This window comes from Macaca nemestrina, chromosome 2, assembly GCF_043159975.1.
Source record: "Macaca nemestrina isolate mMacNem1 chromosome 2, mMacNem.hap1, whole genome shotgun sequence".
Taxonomy (NCBI): Eukaryota; Metazoa; Chordata; class Mammalia; order Primates; family Cercopithecidae; genus Macaca; species Macaca nemestrina.
The window spans coordinates 191,892,698-191,898,271 of record NC_092126.1 but is presented as its reverse complement, the minus strand read 5'-3'; the positions used below and the strand labels follow the sequence as shown (position 1 = coordinate 191,898,271).

General features: G+C 35.7%; 1 non-coding gene across 1 annotated transcript; it reads right to left on the bottom strand.

The window, feature by feature from the left end:
- Positions 1 to 2,476: 2,476 nt before the first annotated feature.
- On the bottom strand, positions 2,477 to 2,583 carry LOC112425885 (U6 spliceosomal RNA). The gene has a single exon (XR_003017072.1). It is a non-coding gene; the product is annotated as a U6 spliceosomal RNA (small nuclear RNA).
- Between the last annotated feature and the right edge of the window lie 2,991 nt (positions 2,584 to 5,574).

Here is a 5,574-nt window from a genome sequence, read left to right as displayed (position 1 = left end):
TGAGAGAGAGGAGGATATGAATAGCAGAGGTGCTTAAATAGGAGAAAAACCAATATAATTAACTAGTCAATTTCTTCTTGTCGGCATGAATACAATACATTCTCACGGAGCAAAAAAATTCCCATTCTACATACAACCCTAACAGTCATAGAAGGTAGACATGACAAATTTATTATATTAAACAATTCTCATTACTAGGTCTAGACTTAACATCATATGAATACTTCACTTTCATGTAATATGTAAAAGAGCATTATTTTATTAAATGTTTAATAGGATTTAATTAAATGAGAACATTAAATTAAAATGTTCAGTTGAATACAATGATTTGAAATATTTTTTGAAAATTATAATGTATAAGTTATATTTTGCATTTTAATTTCAAGATAAAACTTTTTGGAAAATAAGTTTTAGTTATTTTTACATTAATATATTTTGGGGAAAATGTAATTTTTTATACTGGGAAAACAATTACAGTCTTTCAGATGATTGAAAGTGAGTTTCACTTTTATGTCATAATAGTATACATAAAAGTGAAGAGCCAAACAAGTTGAAAAAATAAACTCTTTAGAATGGTAATTTGTTTATTTTTATTTAAGTGAAAAAAATGAAAGAAACTAGATTTTACTTAAACATGACCAAGCTAAGTTTAGCATACAGGATACTACAAATGATTAATTTAATGAAGATTTATTTTTTAATCAAAATAATGAAAATGAGAAAAAAAGTATCTCCTCAAATTCAGAACTTGAACAGATCAGATGAAAATCCTGCAATTTCACTTAATCATTCTTGATTAAAAGAACATTAAATGTGTCACGTGCATACAAAAAGGAGCATGTGTGTTTATTAGAACTGAAAGAAAACTGAATAAACAGCAATTTATCGTGTTCAACAATGATAAGAAAATGCCTATACAGAATATCAGTTTGAAGTTATTTAAATAATAAAATTATTTGTTCATTCTTGCCAAGTGTGACATTGATTTTGTACACAATATTTACAGAAAACAAAAAAAATTAGATTTTGTAGAAATGATCTTAAAAAGTGATGTGACATTAAACATGTAAACCTGATATAAATAATAAAATGAATAATCACTAGGCATAAGGAATATTTCCTGTCCCAATGCAAAAGCAAACACCACTTAGGACCATTTAGCAACACTAGGATTCTTGGCTTTGGTTCCTAATAAATATGTTAAATATACCACTAATTATTTCTGGGTTTGCCTTTCCAATCCACCAAAGTCAAATTCTCTAAGCTGGACTACTCACAGACATCCTCCTATACACTTCACTGTTTTCACTACACAGAGGAGAAGCACAGGTAACTTCAGGTATGCATCCCTGAAAATGTTCTCCCTACTGCCCTTCCCAAGGGATTCCAAGTGATACTTGACAGCAGTGCCCTGATAAGTAGAGCTCACTGACCCTGGACGCCCCACCCCTGGCAGGCCACTGTTTCTGAAATTGCACAGGTTTCTGTAGGTAGAGTATAACATTAGCAACACAGCCCCCCTATAATCCTGTCATCCAGAACCACCTTGTAGGGTACAACTCCTAGTAAAAAGTCCCTTTGGTATTTGACTTACTGTAGGTACCTTTAAATGAGGTTCAGACTACCTGGCCATGAAGAATTCTGGTTTATCTTGTAGCAAGGGTGCATCTGCTTGTGCTTAAAAATACACAGAATGAATCTCAGCCATGAAAAAACAGGTAAACTTGCTCTATTTTACTTTTTGGAGCATCTGTTTCCATCAGGAGGTAGAAGAGGCCATTTTAAATTGCAGGTTCAGTAAAATGCTGAGAAGCCAACAGACATCTCAAGACAAAAGTGTTTTCTCAGCTTTTGCCTATTAGTAACCCAGTCTTCTGAGCCTAGAATGTCCATGGAAGAGAGGGCCAGTGAATCAAAATTCTCTCATCCCTTCTGTAAGTTCTGCTATTTAAAACAATGCAAATCAACATTATTCACAACAGCTAAAACTTGGGAGCAGTCCAAGTGCTCACTGATGGATGGCTGGCTGGCTGGCTGGATGGATGGATATGCAAAATGTGGTCCATTCACACAATGAAATATTATTCAGCCTTAAAAAGGAAGAAAATTCTGACAGATGCCACAACATGGATGAACCTTGAGAACATAATCTGCAGTGAAATAATTGAACCCTTTACCATTAAGTAATGCTCATCTTTCTCTTTTTTAAATCTTTGTTGGTTTAAAATCTATCTCGCCTGAAATTGGAATAGCAACTCCTGCTGTGTTGTGTTTTCAAATTGCTTGGTAGATTTTTCTCCGTCTCTTTACTGTGAGCTTAAGGGTGTCATTGCATAAGAAATGGTTTCTTGAAAACAGCATACCATTCAGTCTTGCTTCTTTATCCAGCTTGCCACTCTGTGCCCTTTAATTTGGGCATGTAGCCCATTTACATTCAAGATTAATATTGATATGTGCAGAATTGACCCTGTCTCAGTAAAAATACAAATGCTTCATGAATTTTTGTGTCATCCTTGCACAGGAACCATGTTAATCTTCTCAATATTGTTCCAGTTTTAGTACATGTGCTGCCAAAGTGAGCATGAAATATGAATATTTTGCCTTTCAGAATTGCCCTGTGAGTCTTCCCTGTGAAAGACAATGTTCTGTTTTAACTCCAAACTGGTTGGTTTTCTATCCTCCTGAGAGGGTTCTGATGATGATTTGATCACCATTTCTCTTACCCATACCAATAAGTCTATTGGAAACAGTAGAGGAAGGCTTCATCTCTCACAGCTTCCTCATACAGCATTTGTCAATACTTCTTTCCCACACCCATGCTTATAGCTATATCTCTGATGCTCTATGGAGCCAATGGTGACCTTGCAGAACCAGAAAAATTGGCCAAATTGCCTCAAGACACTTTCTCCAAGAACAAGAATTAGACTCAGCTCTTCAGAATGAAGTAGGAGTTACAGCAGATGGTGGGGAGACCCTGTGACGGACATTGTCAATCAGTATCTCCTGAGTAACATAGGTCCCACATGGGGGATTTGTGAAATTATAAACAACACTTTCTTTTCAAGAATCTATATCCACTCTTGGGATGGTACTTTTATGCCATTATTAACTTTAGCCCCTCCTGAAACTATGGTACAGCTGCCACTTTCTCATGTAAAGCCAAAATTCTGCTGTGGGCAGGATAAATATGCCATTTCCACTTGACAAGAGAGGCTTATTGAGTACACCTTGTCTTTTTAATCAACACATGGACTTGACATTTTAGTCAAAATGGACTCTGTATTAGTCCATTTTCTCACTGCTATAAAGAGTACCTGAGACTGGGTAATGTATAAAGGAAATAGGTTTAATTGACCCACAGTCATGGCTGGGGAGGCCTCAGAAAACGTATAATCATGGCAAAAGGCAAAGGGGATACTTTATTCCCCATTCCAATACCAGAAGAAAAGCTGTCTACTCAACAGCCCAAGGAGTCCTCACATAGCTGAGATTTCTCAAAATACCTGAACCTGATTTACTGGCACTGCTAAACTGAAAGCTGATCATGTGTACAAGGCTTCTGCAGGTGTTCATACTCACTGCCACCTGTTCCAAACTCAAAAGAGATGTGGTTGGTCAACTCAGTGAGCAGATCTGAAGCCATTCCCAGGATCAGTCAAATACTGCCCTTGATAAACCTTGCTATACTTTCACTGACTTTTGACCTGTTGCAAAAGGCTAGGGATTTAGCCAGCCACTTGAAAAACTATGGATTAAATTAAAGACACATTTCAGATTAAAGACACATTTCTTTGGTGCCATGTAGTATGAAAACAAATTCAGGCTGCTAATTGAACTATTGCAGTCATTTTTGTAGATGGCAATGCCAAGTGTACATTCCCTGATGAAACCAGCTAGAATTATACTGCTGATCAAGATTGCATTGTCCAAGTAGCCACAATCACTACATGGATTCACCACCTTACTAATTCATGACACATCCATGATCATCAGCTGAACATAAAGGAAAGAATTCTGTTATTGACACAGAGGCCAACCAACACATGCCAGACTTGGGACCCTTGCCAAAAGTTGGGCCATTATCCTAAAATGGAAGAAACCAAATTTCATGGTACTTTGTTTCTGCCCAGTCCTTACAGAAACTGTGGTGATGTGCAACTTAGGAGTGGTTACGAGGCCTTCAAGTGTTTAAGGGAACTCAGTCTTTAATTGATGTAACTTGTGAGTGATGATTGTGGAAATCTATTCAAACTGGTCACTCTCAATTCCTTAGGGAAACTTCCTGGGGAGATAACTGACCTATTATTCACAAGTATTATGTGGGAAGCTTTACCTATAATGGAAGTCATTCACTTAGAAAAAGTGGTACAAATTTGTGAAATTAAACTAATGTGTGTATAGGATTGCTCATATTTTCATAACCAGCCGGCATGATCTGATACAAGTCACCATAGATTATTTCTGTCATTAACATGGTCTTGGCAATCATATAGAGTATATCTGAAAGATGTAAGTACCAATTTCAGATATGCCACTTAAGAAAGGAATGACCTTGGGAAAATCAGAACCCTTCAGTGTTATAGTTTTTTTTTTTTTTTTTTACTTCTCTGAAAATGTGGATAATGTTACTGAAATGGACAAATGAAATAAAAATATCTGTCACAATTCCTGGCATATTATAAAAGTTCTTATAAATAAATTCATTTTTCAGGCTTTACTTAAAATTTTGGATGATACAATTGTAAATTTTGTTGGGGTCCGCATGTTTCCTAAACAAAGGAATGAACACACAAGACAACACAAGACAAGACAAACATGGCGGCTGCCTCGAATGGCACGCTCTGCTTTATTTTATATAGTCGTTTGTGGAATGTTGCCAAGTCACAAGACACATTGTTGTTTTTCTGACCTTTCCCTGACTTTCTGGATTTTCAAGATGTTTACACATAAACAAGCCCCCAGGGTCTGCTGTTTACAGCTGGCTCCTTTGTCCTCCCTGTTTGCAGGGGAGGAACGCCCTGCTTCGTTTGCAAGAGCAGGACTTATCGGGAACGTCTCATTTGGGAGCACATAGTCCTCTACAAAATTTGTTCATTATTTTTCTTTGGTCATTTATTATTTGAAACTTTAAGCTTCTAACTGTCTTTAAGATGAGATAAAAAGGAGAATCTTGCCCATACTACCTTATGTACTGAAAATAAATTGGACTTTGGAATCTACAATCATAGATACAAATTGAGCATTCAAAACCCTTTATCAGTATAAGGTTAAGTAACCATGTTACTTAAATTTCTGAACCTAAAGAAACGTAGAGATTTGAACTAAATGATCATTACTGTAGCACTGATATTTCTAAAAGAATAAATGTCTTTTTGAATACTGTGTAAGAGATTACCGAAGTATCTTTAAAAGCATTGAAATGTATTATATTTTAAAATATTTGAAAGCAGTATCTTTTAAAAATACATTGCCTATGTTCTTGCCTTCTTAAACAAAGTATTTGGAATACATTTAACCATTTATGGTAAACCAGGATTATCAATTTAGTCATTAAAAATTATAATATGGTACAGT